Genomic DNA, 17,733 nt, shown 5'->3' with positions numbered 1-17,733 from the left:
ATCACTTAAAGATGAAAAATGACTTAATCTTGGCATTTATAAAAAAAACCCATAAACCTAACTGACAGAAAAATTGATATAATGAACATTACTTACTGAATTCATGCGTTAGCTTTTTTCTTAGCATGTGAAAGAACTATAGTGGAAAAGTGAAGAAAGAATAATAACGATTCTTTCTTTAGTTGTTAGGGTAGATATAAATTCAAAGTACGTCTTCAGTTGAAAGAAGTAATTAAGCAACAAATGCTTAATAAATTAACTATATTTAATTTTCTTCTGATCCTGATCAGTAGAGTCAGAGATTTATTCAAATTAATCTCTGGTCCACGCAAAAATGCATTACTTCGGAGAATTATTAGTGTTAATAAGAATAATTACCAATACTGAGCTCAGAAGGTTAGATAGGAATTGCACCAATAATTTCTCCAGAATGCCAAGATGACCATAGGTTACGGAATTTCCGTGATAAGGAATTTGATATCAATTAGTCTGATTTTTAAAAAATTGGTGAACTGTTTTTGCTCACCACTTTTTTTTTTTTAAAAAAAAAAGAAAGAAAGAAAGTCGAAATTCGAAAGTATCAGGTTCAATGTTCCGTCTTACTTTCTTGGGAACATGCAAGGACTTGACTCGGAACAGAGAGCTTACTAAAGCTATGTTCAATAACTGTGGGAAGTAGACAGGATACACAAGAAGGGTATACAAAACCCTTTATTTTTCTCTATTTACAATAATTTCCGTACTTCGGAATACAAAGACCCACTACTTGTGGTCTAAACGTAAGAATATAAAAATATAACTAAACTCTTAACTTTGAAATAATAAACGTGGAAGATTGGCCTTATATTAACAGGAAGCCGTATGTAGTACAGAGAACTGTGAACACTACAATACGTTTAAAAATTATCAAGAGGATTAAACCTCTGGCCTGGAAGGCAACCAGCAACTGAGTAAAACTTCTAAGGTAAGCGGCCTGCTTCGACTAACTCCTTCCTCTCTCTCGCTTGGCAAAAAGCCACAACTTAGGTTCTTGGCGTTCGCCAGACAAATTTTGCATAAATAAGTTAACGCTTATAATTCTGGAAGTAGAAAATAAGAAGTGATAGTAAAGATTTAAAATAAAATAAACGTTAGTAAAACTTAAGATCCTTACATATTTCCCGCCAGAGTTAATTAGTTTGAAACTGAGGTCTAAAACGACCTTGTTGAAAACTTTTAGCTCTAGAATCTAACGTGAGGCCAATCTTTTACAAACATTTTTCGCTAGAAACTAGAAATTTAAAAGAAAGAAATTTGTTTTTACAATAGCAGCTCCCAGGACACACAATTTTTTTCATCTGTACTGCATCTAAACAGGAGCTTTTATTCAAATCTGGTTCCTTCCAGAGATCTGGAAGGAAAACTAGTTTAATGAAATGTTACACAATGAAATGGCAAGTAACATGCATATTTATATTTCTCTTAACATTCTTATTTCATTCATGACTATTTTAATTATCTCTCCCCGTGCTCTCTGACATGTGTTGTAAAAGAACACCAAACACGAATGTGTTTATGTATACCTGTTCAACACTTCCTCCTACAATCAAAACACTAACGTGTTAAAAATTCAACATACCAAGACCTCGTAACACACCCTAACTTTAACTCTAAACCCTGAGGTACTATTCTGAAAGTGGCTAACTCTGAAGTGTAGCGTCAGAGAGCCTAACTACATTCATTCAACTTTTAACACATATTCACCATGATTTGGTCTTTTTACAGTCACACGAATAAAAAAAAAAATTTTAACATTACTTTCACTTTTACCATATCACGGTATTTCTTAACATTTAAAATAACAGTTCACATTGTATATAAGAACATATTAACATGCCGTTAATTTTACGCATTTGAAAACATACATTAGTAGTACATAGTTAACTTCTATTCTTTTCAAAGCAAGTGCCAATTCTTCTACATTGGAATACTTCATTTCAAAAAGTCTTTCAGACTAAAACTTCTTTCTTGCCAGAAAGTTTTAAATAAAATTTATACAATAACTTTTACAATATTTAAGTATTTACACATCGCTATTATACATCAACTTTAGTTTTACGCGCGAGTAATTGAAAAACATAATACCAAAATCGGTAACAACTCATTTCTCGCCCTTTTGGCGATAAAGGTAGACCTCGCATGAGGTAAAACTTCTTGAAATCTGCCACTTGCAGTAAGAATGAAAGATTAACTTAAGTTTGCAAAGTAACATAAAATTTTACTTATCTTTGTGATATTCGGACATTCTTTTCTGAGCCCAGTCCTCGAAGGTAGCGTAGATTCTCGTTTGATTTATCCTCCTTCGTGTGCGGGCTCGCCCTTCAGTGCCTTCCTCTAGAAGCTTTCTTTTTTCTCCAGTTCGGTCACCCTTGAATACCTTCTTTTTCGCCTCTGCCTGTGGTCTTGGCCGTTTGATGGCAGCTGGTCTTGGCGGAACCGGGAAGCTTCTTTCGCGTTCCTGCTTGGACCTCGTTGCTGGCCGTTCAAATTTTCCTTGTAACTTTTCCTCCGCCGCTGGTGGCCCTTCCGCAGTTCGGCGACATTTGCTGCGGAGAGTCCTGTCGGATGAGTAGATCTTCCGTTTTAGAGCCGGGTTATAGTTGTCTCGTCATTTCTCCTGGCTCTCTTTGCATACGTCGTCCTTCTCCCTTCTTCATTCTGGGGGTGTTCGTGAGCTCTCTTTTCTGGACGGTGGAACGGCTTTTTTTTCTTGTTACCTTCAATTTTCCCTCGGGGAAACTTTCTTTTCACTTGCTCCTGCCTCTTAATGGCTTGCCCTTGTACTTGTCGTTGTTCCACCTCTGGAGCTTGTGCCTTCCGTGTCTGCCGTGCCGGATCCTGCAAAAGATCTGTAAATATTTGCATTTTATTACGATCATAGTAGGGTTTGATTTGATCAATGTTTGCGGAGCAAGTTTCACCATTCCTGGCTTTTAACACTACTACAGCGTGAGTTATTTTTTCTATGACATATGGTCCTTCAAATTGTGGAAAAAATTTGGCAGTTTTATCTTCTGGTGCTGAAGAAAGTGAATGCTTAATTTTTAATACTTCATCCCCTACTCCTATTATGACTTGAAACGACGGGGAGTAACCCAGTATAAGTTACTCCCCGTCGTTTCAAGTCATAATACAGCTTTTGTTTTCTCTGTGCTACTTCAGTATTCTTTTTTGCTTCTTTAATTAGTTTTTCTATATCACCCATTTTAAATTCTGGGGCTCTTTGTTGCACATAAAATAATTTATCTAACGGCGTTATAATCTTTCTGCCTAAAAATAACTCAGCAGGAGTTTTGCCCATTGTATCATGTTTTGCGGTCCTAAGGGCGAAAGCAAATTCATTGACATAGTTATCCCAGCTTTTATGAAAATTTTTAACATAACTACGGATAATTTTCACTATATTTCTATTGACCCGTTCCGCTATATTTGATTGCGACCGATACGGGACCATTTTTAAATGACGTATGCCCAGTTTTTGGCACATGTCTTCAAATACATTACTTACAAATTGAGGACCATTATCCGATATAACTTTTAGGGGCGCCCCGTATTTTAAAATATATTTATTTAAAATAGAATCAGTAACTAATTTCGCGGAGGCTCGTTTTAAGGGAACAATTTCGGTCCACTTACTAAAATGATCAACCATAACAAGGAGATAGCGACTTTTATTTAACTGACTTTTTGGGAAAGGGCCCAATAAATCGATGGCAATTATTTCATTTGGAAATTCGGATTTAATACTATTTAGAAACCCGGCCGGGCGGAAATTAATATAATTAACTGCTTGACATGTTGGGTATCACTGGACATACGCCTTTGTTAACTTTTGCAGTTCAGGAAAGTAGACTGCCTCGCGTACGCGTTGGATAGTTTTTCGAATACCAGCATGAGAAGCTAAAGGGCTGTCATGGAGCTCCTGCAGGATATTTAATCTAAGACTAGCTGGGATAACAGGTCGAAATTCGTTGTTGGAATTCGTAGTTTTTGTATAAAATAATAGACCATCTATCAGTTCGTAATGGGCCGCCCTATTTCTTATCGCCACAATATCTTGGTGGCTAAAATTTTCAGGATCCTTTAAATACTCATAAATGCTTCCAAACTCAGGATCCTTACCCAGTTCGGTTATTACAGTTTCTCGGGAATTTATTGTACATGCTGTGAGCATTGCCACCTTTACGGTATTACCTTCTTCATCTATTTTAATTCTGGATAGGGCATCTGCTACGATATTTTCCTTTCCGGGGGTATGCTTGATTACCAGATTATATTCTTGTAGCTTGAGTGCCCATCTTATTAACCTTGGGGATAAGTTTTTCCCTGAGTACAATCTAGTTACCGCCGCATGATCAGAGTACACTGTTATTGGCGCTTTTCCAAAATAGACTCGGAACTTTTGCACTGCTAACAGAACTGCAAGTGCCTCTCTCTCGGTCGCGGAATAGTTTCTTTGTGTTTGATTTAAAGTTCGGCTAAAAAATGCCACGGGCTGCTGATTTTGTGAAAGTACAGCTCCTACCGCATAATCCGAAGCATCCGCTGAAATTTCTAAATTCTCATCCTTTTCAGGAAATTTCAACACAGGGGCTTGCGTTAATGCTTGCTTTAATTTTTCGAACGCACTATTGGCTTTGGCCGTCCACGAGAATCTTGCCTTTTTCCTTTTTAATTTTAACAATGGTTCAGCAATAGCTGCAAAATCTTTTATAAAGGACCTATAATATGAACAAAGTCCTAGAAAAGAAGAGAGCTTCTTCGCCGTGTTTGGAGTCGGATACTTTTGTACAGCGATTATTTTTGATTCGTCTGTCTCGATTCCTTTCTGAGATATTTTGTAACCTAAATATTTTAATTCAGGGGCTGCAAATTTGCACTTTTCGACATTAACTTTTAGACCGGCCTCATTTAATAAAGAAAACACCTGTCTTAAATCCTGTACATGTTGGTCGAGATTATCACTAGTAATAATGATATCGTCTAAATAGATAAATGTGGACTTTCCAAGAACAGGCCTTAATACAATATCCATACATCGCTGAAATGTTGCCGGTGCCCCTGAAAGGCCAAACGGCATACGCAGAAATGCATAAGTGCCAGACTTGGTTATAAAAGCAGTCTTAGGCACGTCCTCAGGCCTAACCCCTATTTGAAAATAACCAGTCGTTAAGTCTAAAGTCGTCATATATTTGGTGGATGTTATGTTCCTTAGAATTTCTTCAATAATAGGTAACGGATATACCGGATATTTAGTTATGGAGTTTAATTTACGGTAGTCAATTGCGAATCTCCACCTTTTTGGATGTGTCAAAGGACAGTCATTATTTTTCTTACATAAAACCACCTGGCTAGCATAACTACTTGAGATGGGCGTTATGATCTTTTTACGTAGCATATCAGTGATATGCCATTCTATAATTTTTTCCTTATTCTTATCATATCGGTATGCTTTGTGGCGAACTGGCATTGAATCTCCGGTGTCAATACTATGGTTAGTAACCTGAGTAAATACTGGAATATCACTAAATAACGAAGCAAATTCACTTACCACTTGTCGGATTCTTCGTTGCTCTTCATTAGGCACGTGGTCAAGGTTTAACATCGGCGGTTCAGCCTTTTCTTCTCGAACTGGTTTCATTGTCAGCTTAAGGGACGCTTCATTAAAATCTAGCGTTGCTTGTGCCTCTGAAAGAAAATCTATTCCTAAGATAATATGTGCTTGCAGATTCTTTACTATGAAAAACATAACCTTTACTTGTTCGTCCTTGATACGGACATACAGCGGTAATTTACCTATACACTTACATCTTTCTCCTTGCGCCGCTAACACTATCGTATTATCCGAATTATATATACGATATTTACGAAAATACTTCCTAAAAAAATCTTCTGCCACACAGGAACACTGCGCGCCTGTATCCAGGAGTGCGGTGGCTGGGATATTATTCACCAACACTTCAATCTTCGGAAGAGTCAAATTTTTCACCATTACTGTATTTAACTTGAAGGAAGAGAGGTTTTCGTGGCCTTCGGATTTCCGCACCCTCCCGTCAGCAGAAATCCGTTTTAGTTTAAATTATTTTTCATTTCCGTGCTTTCCTTCTTTTTCCACTGGCCTTGAGACTTTTTTTCCTGGATTGCTATTGAACTGTCGACGTTCGCCGGCTGTTTTTGAATGCTCGGGTTTCCTTGCCCACTGATTCGCTTTGCTTCCATAGCCGTATGCTTGAGTTTCCTGTAGTCTTGGCGCACCAAATTGGTTTCGCTGTTAATATTGGCGTCTTCTTTCAATATCCGCCTTTCTTCTACTTTCAAACTGGATTACTAGCTCAAATAACTTTTCCAGTGTAGTCGGATTTCTTAATTCAATAAAGTCTTGCACTTGGGGCAGTAACCTCGGCAAAATCACTTGAATTATCTCAGGATCCGGACGGTTTCCATACAAGAGTTTGAAGACGTGAATTTTTCTTAAAATAAAGCTTGAGAGATTTTCGATTCTTTGTTGATATATGCTGAAAAGTTCCGTTTCTAATTTCGCATGATCCCTTACAACAGGGAAGGCTTTTACTAGGGAAGTCTTGAAATTTTCGTAAGTATAGGTGGGACTTCCTGCTTGACCCAAGAGACTTCTGCCTATACATTTGAACCAATTAAGCGCTTGGCCCCTCAAAGCGCTGGTAGCTAAGGTAACTTTTTGAAATTCGTGCACGGGGTAGAGCATGAAGTGGTCATCCAATTTTTCCAAAAAACTGGTTACCGGTGATTTCCATTAAATGTTGCTTCTGGTTTCATCGAAGCGCGCATGGTCTGGACGATGTAACCAAATCCTTCCAGGGCGGCAGCTAACATTTCTGGATTCTGAGCCACTTCTGCAGGCAGCACAGGTTCTTCTTGAAACTCGGCCATGGTTATTCTTCTTCGTTAAGCGCCACTATCAGGTTCAATGTTCCGTCTTACTTTCTTTGGGAACATCCAAGGACCTGACTCGGAACAGAGAGCTTACTAAAGCTATGTTCAATAACTGTGGGAAGTAGACAGGATACACAAGAAGGGTATACAAAACCCTTTATTTTTCTCTATTTACAATAATTTCCGTACTTCGGAATACAAAGACCCACTACTTGTGGTCTAAACGTAAGAATATAAAAATATAACTAAACTCTAACTTAACTTTGAAATAATAAACGTGGAAGATTGGCCTTATATTAACAGGAAGCCGTATGTAGTACAGAGAACTGTTAACACTACAATACGTTTAAAATTATCAAGAGGATTAAACCTCTGGCCTGGAAAGCAACCAGCAACTGAGTAAAACTTCTAAGGTAAGCGGCCTGCTTCGACTAACTCCTTCCTCTCTCTCGCTTGGCAAAAAGCCACAACTTAGGTACTTGGCGTTCGCCAGACAAATTTTGCATAAATAAGTTAACGCTTATAATTCTGGACGGAAGTAGAAAATAAGAAGTGATAGTAAAGATTTAAAATAAAATAAACGTTAGTAAAACTTAAAATCCTTACAAAAGAAAAAAAAATAAAATCTGAAAGCTCTCAGATTTTTTATTACGCCCAAACGGACTTTTTCCCCTTTTACATACACGTTACAGGAGCATTTGCGCTAACTCCAGTTTGGGGTAAAAATATTTAAAAGCAGGATATCTTTAGAATTTCCGATAGAGAGTCTCACGCGTTGAAGACCCACAGTGGTGCCACTGCTGGTTTTGAAATGGTTGAGTTTTTAATCTGAAATTCCTTAAAGTTTTACAAAGTATTAAATTGACCATGAAACAAATTCCAAATTCGGGCTTCCAGGTGTCCGTGGTCGGGTGGAGGACTACTTTATTCAAAATGAGTCTAGGTACCGTTGTTTTTTTCGCAATGCAAGAAACTTACATGCATTCATACAGATTCTTCATTATTTAATTTCTTTAAATATAATACAGGGCAACAATTTGAAAAGTGACACATTGCATTTAAGTGATTCAACGCAAAATGCCGTTTTGAGACTAGTAGTCCTTCTGGGCTAAAAATGCTAAGTGACAGTCTGGTATTCAACGTATTTCATCTAGATGCCATAATTTCTTATCAGTGTTACCGTGAAAGACCGAAATTAGAGAATGTCGACTTTCACCGGAGAATATCAACATTCACCAACTACGTCGGTGAAAGACCGAATATTTCACGACATTCTTGTATATTCGGAACCTCACCGGTGTATGTCGACAATCACAGATATGGTCTGGTGAAAGTCGAAAAGAGAGGTCATAAAGTGTCGTAATAGTTTAAGTTGTTGCAATAAATAAGATTTGAATGACATAATTTAGTAAGTTTTTTATGACTGTTATTTTATTTTCTCATTTAGAACGTACTGTATAATTAACGTACTGTATAAGTTTTTAACTTCTATTATTTTCCTTTCTCATTTGAATGTATTGTGTGTTTTAGGTTCTCATGTTCTTAAGTTCTTATTTCAAGTCTCAAGTGCGTTTATTCACGACTGAATTACGGAGAAGAAAATATAATATGGTTATATGTTCAACATTCACCATTAGTACATGGTGAATGTCGACATTGACCGGTGTAAGTCAGAAATAAGAGTATTTGGAAAATATTTCGGACATACACCAAGAGACTATGTAAATGTTGACATTCACCGGTGAAAGTCGACATTCTCCAGATTTCGGTGTTTCACCGTAACATCAGCATTAGTTGTTTCAGCATGCTGGAGCAACTGCTCGCGTAGGCATGGTGGAAAACTGCTCTCTGCATGCTCTGTGAATAATAAAGTATATTCGAATTGTTTTAAAAGAAACAAAGCTAAATCGTTTCTCTCCAAGGTCAGAAATATGTACATAACCTTCCATATTAAACCATAAATACCATATTGAACAATGAAATTAATTCCTTTTTAATCTATATGCTTGTAATCTTCAGCTTGAAAAACCATAGTTACAAATGCAGTATAAAAGCAACTCAAGCCTCCACAAGAAACTTCTTTAAAAAGGTTATTTTATTGCTCTTAATTATCATTCAAACGTTTAACCGATCCCAACTTCTCTTTCTACTTAAATTTCTATTTAAATTCTTCTCTATTTAAATTTCTTTCCATAGATTTAAAATATTAATCTACCTAATTTCACTTTGTCACCTCTTTTCCTCAGTCTCAAAATATCTGAGTTTGCATGAAAAAATATTTTTAGCAGATTTAATTTTAAAGGCGAAAACTGAACTCTAACTGAAGATTTAAAAAAAAACACTTGTTAACTTTTGGCTGAACCGAAAAAAAGAATTTAAAAGCATTTCAAGTAAAGCTATTAAATATTTATCACTTTTTTGCAGAACCTATTTGTGCGAACAAGATTTTCTTCCATGTTACATTTGAAAAATAAGTACAGAAGAAAATTAAAATGGATCCTAATTTACGGTTAAAATGAAGTGAAACAAGACCAGATATCAAGAAATTGATCTCCCTTAAACAGGCACAAATTGACACTAAATCTTAGAATTAAGCTCTTATAACTTAAATTTGATAACTTAAAGGTAACCAATTTTCAATCTAATATTTTTTATTTGTGTGTATTTAATACGAATAGCCAATAGGTTGTGAAAATGGCAAGATATATTTTTTAAAATTTCTATTGAGAAATTGAAAAATAATCAATGTAACATGTAAGGGTGGTACTAAGGTTTTTCAGTTTTTGTTTATATGGTACGCGTTAGTTAAAAGGTTGAGAACAGCTGCCCTAGAGCATAAACTAATTAAATAGCTCTATTTTATTGAAAATGATTTTTCAGTTTTTGATGACTTAGCCTAATCTTGTGAGTAGTGAATTCTTTTTCTTTTACATTTTACTCTGTTTATTATCTTAAGTTCGTATTTTTCATTCTGTATATTGAAGAAAGAGTGACCGTTTCACACAAATATAAAACCTTGTTATCAAAGTAAAAAAATCTATTATCAAAATTGAACATAATATGTTTTATTTATTCGAAATCAACGTTATAACAAAAAAATACGTTATTTTCACGTTTGCAAACTACTGTCTTCTCTGAAATAAAAATGTCTTCATTTTAATGGGTAGATTCATTCATGTATGAAAGATAGCCACCACTGTTCAAAAAATCTCTTCGATCAGTATTATAACCTATAAAGTCTTTCTCCCGTCTTCTTGGCATGTCTTCGTAGTGTGGTGCTCTGCAAGCTGGGCGCATATTCCAGAGGTCCGCGGTTCGATTCCCGGCGAAGGCGTTGCAGATTTTTCAAATCTTCTGCTTCCAAAAATTACCGAATGACTCTACACTGTCGCCCGAACTAAAAGGGTGGTGGATGATGACTCTCCACACGATTGGGTCCCCTAGAAACCCCAGTCGCCCTTTAAAAGGGGGAGTATATAAGGTATTTCTCCCGCCTTCTTGGCATGCCTTCATGGTGTGGTGATCTTCACGCTGGGCGCGTATTCCAGAGGTCCGCTGTTTGATTCCCTGCGAAGGCCTTGCTAATTTTTCATCTTGCCTGCTTCGAAATAACCTAATGTCTCTACAAACCATAATTAAAAATTAAAATTAAATATATTTATCTTTCAAAAAAATGCTATTACTAGCAATCCTTTAATTTATGGTATCCTTAAATTAAGCATTTGTTTAAAAGAATTACAGTAAAAAATAATTAATTATTTGAGAAAATTGTAATAAATATTTCAAGGTAAAATTCTATCCAAGTATATCAATTTCCAAGGCATTTGTATTAAATATTGCAGCAACAGACGATGTAATTCTAAAGGGATTTAAAAAAAATTACTTTTACAATGAAATATTTCGAAACATATTCGGAAAATAAATCGCATTTTCAGCCTTCTTCGTATTTCCTAAAAATGGAAAAATTACATAAACTTCTTAATACGCGTATCATCAAAAAGGAACAAAAGGTGGCGCACTAGAGTAAAATTAAACAAAGAAAGAAAATTGCTATTGTTTAAAAAGAATGACGACAGAATTTTTTGCCATTTGTGTTCATCGTTGCTTTTACTACGTCGATTTCTTTCACCACATTATTAATGCCTTTCTCCGTATCTGGTTCTGAAAACAAAGAGCATATTTTTTAGGAAAAAAGAAAACAAACACAAAACTCTTGTTATTAATACAGTTGTCCTTGAAATCTAGCAGCATTGTATGGAATCTTGTTTATCTGGTATTTGCAAAAGAATCTCTAACTTACTTTTGGCCTTTAAGCATGTACATTTATGATGAACTTCATGTTTTCACTTCTTAATTCCATCACATTATCAATGGTAAATTAAACGAGAATTTTAATAAAATGCAAAATTGAATTAAGCGCCGTTCCAGAGTCTTCCTCTAAAATGCTCTTGGGGTAACTTACAAAATTTCGAAGCTTTCAGAAGATAATGAGCATGAAACATAAGAAACAACATAACACTATTATAAGTTTTGTACACAATATATGTTGTTTCCGTTGCCTTATGGGGAAAGGAAATTTTCAGATATAAGTGCGCATTTGATCTTGTTAAATTGTAAAAAATAATTGGAGATTGCGCAGAGAATTGTAAAAAATAATAGGCATTGTCTAATCTTTGGAATATGGTAACAGGTAGTTTGGCGACATTTTGGTAACGCGATAAAGGTTACTAGCTAGGACTTTAGCAGTGTACATGGATAAAGTCAAGAGTGTGCGCAATGCCATTTTTGTGCAATTCTGGGATGTTTTTTTAAGTGAAAATAGGTCGACGTGTACATGGATGATACCGTGTATGTGCAATTCTTAAAAACGCGGCAAGCAGTGGGCGATTCTGCACTTCTCCCAATTTCGCACCTAGTATTCGTCATGATTAAGCACTTTTGTTCCATAAAAGTTCTAGCATAAGCGTAATTCGGCTAGCAGATTGTTGGAAAAAAATGTTGAGTAGAAAAAAAAAAAAAAAAAAAAAAAACATGCCTTTAATTCTTGAAAACAGAATGGCGTCCAAAACAAAACTAGCAAATTGCTGTAGCAGGGTTGGTCACCAAATTTTCGCCAAAAAATCGCCAAGTTACCATAATTCAAAGATTAACCTAGGCATTACTTCCAACTGTGACATTATTACGAGAAATTAAAAAAAGAACGAGAAAAATCACGAAAATGAAGTTATAAGAAAACGGCTGATTGGCAGGAATAATTCTCGGGACGACATTAACTGAAAATTGTAGCTTGTTCGAAAAGAGTTAAAAAAGAAAAAAAAAAGAATTAAGATGAAATCTGAAAGCCTTCAGATCTTATATTAAGACCAAAGGGTTTTTTTTTAATCCAAAGGGGCAATTTCCCCAAAAGGACTATTATTTTCGTTTTGACATTTTGCGTTGATTCACTACTAGCATTGTTTTACTTTTCAAATTGTTGCCACCAAGTATTAAAGCCCTGTATTATATTTAAAGAAATTAAGTAATGAAAAATCTGCATAAAGGTATGTATATTTCTCGCATTGTGATAAAACAACGGTACATAGAGCCATCGAATTTTGAATGACGTAATCCTCCTGCAAATATAGGCATCTGGAAGCCCAAATTTAAAAGTTTGTTTTATTATCGATTTCCTATTTTGTAAAACTTTAACGAATTTTTGATTAACAAACTCTAGAATTTCAAAGCAAGCAATGGCAATGTTGTACAGAAAAAAAACATTTTTATCTCCAGCGCACGAGACAGTGTACAGCAATAGTCCATGCTAACATTAACAGAAAAATACTATAATAATTTGCCTGTATCTTTTAATATTTTAAACGGGAGAGTAAGTTTATTTGGTTGCATAAATTAAGTCAGCTTCCAAATTAGAAAGAATACACTGTAAGTAATGAAAGAATAATTATCATTACAAATGAAAACCTAAAACATAAGTGGCATTAAAGAAAAATACCAAGAAGAAATTTAATACATTTCAAACTCGCTTAAAAGAGTCCGGTTAATTTTTTCTTTTTTTCAGGAAGGGGCAATGTGTGTAGATGGTCCAAATTGCGTATACAATTAAATTACTTACTCTTGAGGATAAAAATAGCTTCCAGGTCTGTGAGATTACCTGTTATCACTGCTGTTATCCAATGCATTTTCCCTTTCCTCTCCGCACTTTTCGTACAAAGTTTTAATCTATGCTGAATTTTTCCACCGTTCTACTATATACAAATTTAACTCTTTTTATCCGTAAAAGACTAATCTCGAAACGCGATTTTGGGTTGTTTCACTTTTCACTCCAGTCTGTTGCCATTCGGCAAAAGTAAGGTAAATAAGTAAAGTAAGTAAATCTTTCGAATCTGTCTACTATTGATAAAGAAACTAAGCTAATTCAAAGGAATAGATGCAGTTTTTAAGAATACAAATCCATTTTTTAACTTTTGAATTTGATTCAGTTAAATAAAAATGCATTTAACTCTTGATGTATCTAATTAAAACAATGTTTTTTATAGAATTACGCTATTTATTTTTTTTACTTTACGGATATGCAGAAGATATACTAAAATCTTCCCATGTTAGTCTAAATTCATATTCATTTAGTAGCCTGTAAAACGTTTTGCGTTTCACCTCAGCCATTTGGGCGAAAGTTAAAATCTCAAAACCTTTCGGATTTTTTTTAGTTGCTTTTCTTTTAAAGATAAAGCTGTGTTAATCCGCAACCCATTAATCAGAAGTTTATTGTATTATAAAAAACAAATATCTGAATTGGACAACACAACACATTCCTGTACAGCCTAGGTATGTATGTGTAAATTATACACATTCTTCGCTGCAGTTCGTCGAATTACATTAGAGATATATTTCTCATTCAATTAATTCAGTTCCCACTTCGCAACAAGGCAAAAATACATAAAACCTCAAAATATCTTCGTTAAAAGTTGAAAAATATAGAAAAACATAAAACATCAAATACAGTTAAAATAATTAAAATTAGAGTTTCTAAGCAAAAACAGCAATTCGGCCAGGGGATAAAAAGGCCGATTTTTCGGTGCCCAAAACCGAAAGTTTACTTTTGGTCCCACTCGGCAAAAAGACACTGAAGGTGCAAAACCTGAATTCACTGTTTTGCTAAGTTTCAAATGTCAACAAACTGAAAATTTAAGCTGGAATAAGCCTACTCCTTTAGGCTTATTCCAGCTTAAATAATTTTTAAATTGTTGATAATTCTGCAACTATTGCATGCAGATTAACTAACGGCATAAAACCCTTAACCGGAGTATAAGAACAACATAATTCAATCATTTTCAAAGCAAAAAAAATGCACATTTTACCAACATTTACCAACAATTTACTAACAACAAGAAAAATCTGAACTTACTAAGCCGAGTAACACAGTAGGTTGCAAAGACATTAGGTATTTTTTGGAAGAAGGCAAGATAAAAAAGAGCAACCGCCTTCGCCGGGAATTGAATCTCGGACCTCTGGAATACCGGTCCAAAGGCACACGAAGAAGGCGGGAGAAATACTACCTTATAAGGTAATGTATAATTATATACTTTTCGTGCGGCCGATCGCAACCAAAAAAAGGAGGTGCACAACTGCATGTTATAGAAGTCTGATAGAAAAGAATTCACCTTTCTGAAGCTACTCGTTTTTGAGTTACGCGAGTTACATACATGTGTACGTACGGATCTTGCAGACGTTACAAAAAAATCTCTTCTGAATCTATTTTAAATCCACTTTACAATGCGTTTTGGGAAAAAGAGTCCGTTTTTTTATCCATTGAGATGTCAGGCAAAAACATCGTCAAATTGGGTTCGATAGCGGGCACATGGATATTTTCGTTGAAATATGATACCCAAAATTTATCGAAATTACAATACTTCTTTTGATTAGAAAAGCCAGGGTTATGGTTTACGGTTTAAGGTAAGAATTTATAACTAAATTACTACGTTTTAAATTAAAACAGTTTATTATTCTAATACGTACTAATAAAACCGTACTAAATATTACGGCTGCCAAAGTAGCCAACTGAAAAGACTACTGAAAACTGATCGTTAGGGGGGTACTAGGTTCTGTTCGTTCTCAGTTGACCCCCTGCCCACGTAAGAATATCGTGCCTTCTCTACATGTAAGTGAACATGAGATACTTGTAGGTTCTATTTGAAACTCTTCTATAAAGACTTCCTAGAAAAGGTTAGTAGTAGCAACTGAGTATCAACGAAGTGATTAAAGAACAATAAACGCAGTTCTTAAAAATATTTTTTTTTGACTTTTTATATCATTGACTTAAATAAAAATGCATTAAGAGCATGAGATATCTAATCAGAAATATTTTCTACGAAACTACATTAGTTTTAACTTCATTAAATCATTATATATACTTTTCATTTTTATGATAACTATTTCAGGTATCTTTTAAAGGAATTATATAGCGAATATAATATAATATAATATATATATATACTAAGACTAAAGATTATAAATTCAATTCTAAACATATTATAGCCCACCAGCGGCCGAGCTGTAAAGTCGCTGAACACTGGTAGTTCGGTCCGAGGTTCGAATCCCGCGAAACCGGCTGGCCGCATGGGCGTTTTCGTGGTTTTCCCCATGTGTAACGTGTATACGAGCCAGTTTCCCTTAGAAAGTCCTCCACGAAGGCATCCCTCTCCTTAGGCAGATAGCCCTAAAGGCTTTGCCATAATCATACACACTAAACATATTATGTTTTTAAAAACTTTGAAATTTTTCTGTTGAATTTTATCTGGTCTAAGTTAAATGAAAACGAAGCTTAGTAACAAAGTTAGAAATTAAAAAATTATGTTATCAGGAGTGAGTTAAAGAGCAGGTTAGTAACCAGCGATGCTCAGCGAGAGCATGGAAAACATTAACAAGCTCCCTGGTGCAACATTAAAATCTGAATCCTTTCAGACTTTCATTCATTCGTTTTTATTTTATGTTTGTTTTTATGTTGCTAGTTTATCCATAGAATATAAAATTAGATAAAAAAAACTCCCAATTTGCTTAGTGCATATCTGTAATTAAAATTAAATTTTATCTCGCTATAGCTCTAACATCTTGTCTAAATTTAGATTATTTTGCTAATGTTTTTATGACTTTTAATTTTTAATTAGCCTCGTACATTCAACAAGACGGGAATAGGGATAGGACGACTATTTGCTTTCATGATGAATTCAATATAAGAAAAATGGCTTATATGAAACTAAAAGATTTATTTGTCACAAATAGTTTGTTGAAAATAATATATTTTAATTACTAAGAATTTGCTTTAAAATAAAAACAAAAATAAGAAAAAAAAATTTTTTTTTAAGTCTGAAATCTTCCAGACTTCGTATTACTCCCAAACGGCCGTTTTTCATTTAGAGACACATACACGTTTCGAGACCATTTGGGCCAACTAAAAATACTTAAAAACAGCATATCTTTAGAATTTCCGTTGGATAGTCTCGAGCGCTTTAGATAAAAAATTTGTATTCCCTAGATCGTTAAACACTGCTCGCTTTGAAATCGTTGAGTTTCTGAATTAAAAATTCATTAATGCTTATAAAATCTAAAGCAGATAATAAAACAAATTGGAAATTCAAAATTCGGGCTTCCAGGGGCCCATATTTAGGTGAAGGAGTACATTATTCAAAATTTGATAGCTCTAGAAATCGTTGATTTCTCGCAATGTTAGAAACAAAGATACATTCATGCATATTTTTCATTAATTAATTTCTTTAAATATAATACAGGGTGATAATATTTGGTGGCAACGATTTGAAACGTGATGCAGCCGTTTAAAATGACGCTACACAAAGCTTTCGAAGCATTTATTTGCTCTTCTTGGCAAATAAAGTTACAAAAATAATATATGAAAGAATTAACAATGCGCACCCTGAAATTAACAATGCGCACCCTAATTACAACGCATTGTGTTGGCAGTCTTTTGAGAATGAAACACTCTACTTAATGGATTCGTAATGTTATTCGATGTATTTACAACCTCATGTTTTAAAATTAATATGGTTTTTTATACTATAGAATCAATTTTACTGTTTTCCTTTGTCTATATATATACTATATATGATTAGTTCACGAAAAAATAAATTCTCAGCTAGCAATTTTCCCTGATTATTAAAAACCCCACTAAACTTGCAAAATGACGTATATTTCACTAGAGTATTGAATGCAAAAAAACTGTTAAAAAAATTTCACTGTAGTTTCTATATCATTAAACTAATTAAAATATTGCTTTTCATAGTTTGCTTCATCAAATAGCTCATCCATTTATTTTGATGCAACTCGAGATCTTATTTTCTTTAGAAAATTCTGCAAATCTTCTGTCATAGTTCCAAATAATTTCTTATATAGAAAATAATCAATAACAGATTCTCACAAGAAACTTTATTTTATATATTAATTTAAGCATTCAGTGTCAAATTCAGTTATATTATCCATTATTAATTGTTTGTTGCAATTTTTCAGTTGTTTTATCTTAATTAATTTATTTTTATTGATTTCGGTACTTTTATCTTTTCTTCAATTTTAATTTATAAATATTTCGTTGAATTAATGTGTATTTTATACTTTCCTTTTCACTTTTCTGTACGCTACTTTAAAAAATAAAGAAACAGGTGATATTATTTTCGAGGTCTATATATTTTTTAATTTTAATTTTAAAATAATATAAAAATTTACTTTATATTTCCTTCAAATGATATATTCTAAATTAAAAAAAATTTTAACAACATTACT

General features: G+C 34.2%; 1 protein-coding gene across 7 annotated transcripts in view; it reads right to left on the bottom strand.

Annotated features, from left to right (window-relative positions):
• The window catches only part of LOC118197399 (uncharacterized), a 109,442-nt gene that overhangs the window by 84,740 nt on the left and 6,969 nt on the right, over positions 1-17,733 (bottom strand). The gene's annotated exons all lie outside the window — the stretch shown is intronic.

This window comes from Stegodyphus dumicola, chromosome 8 (assembly GCF_044657685.1).
Source record: "Stegodyphus dumicola isolate Sdum_Otavi_A_Nest chromosome 8, ASM4465768v1".
NCBI classification, from domain to species: domain Eukaryota; kingdom Metazoa; phylum Arthropoda; class Arachnida; order Araneae; family Eresidae; genus Stegodyphus; species Stegodyphus dumicola.
Note: the sequence above shows the minus strand (reverse complement) of the source record. Positions and strands in the feature narration are given on the sequence as shown.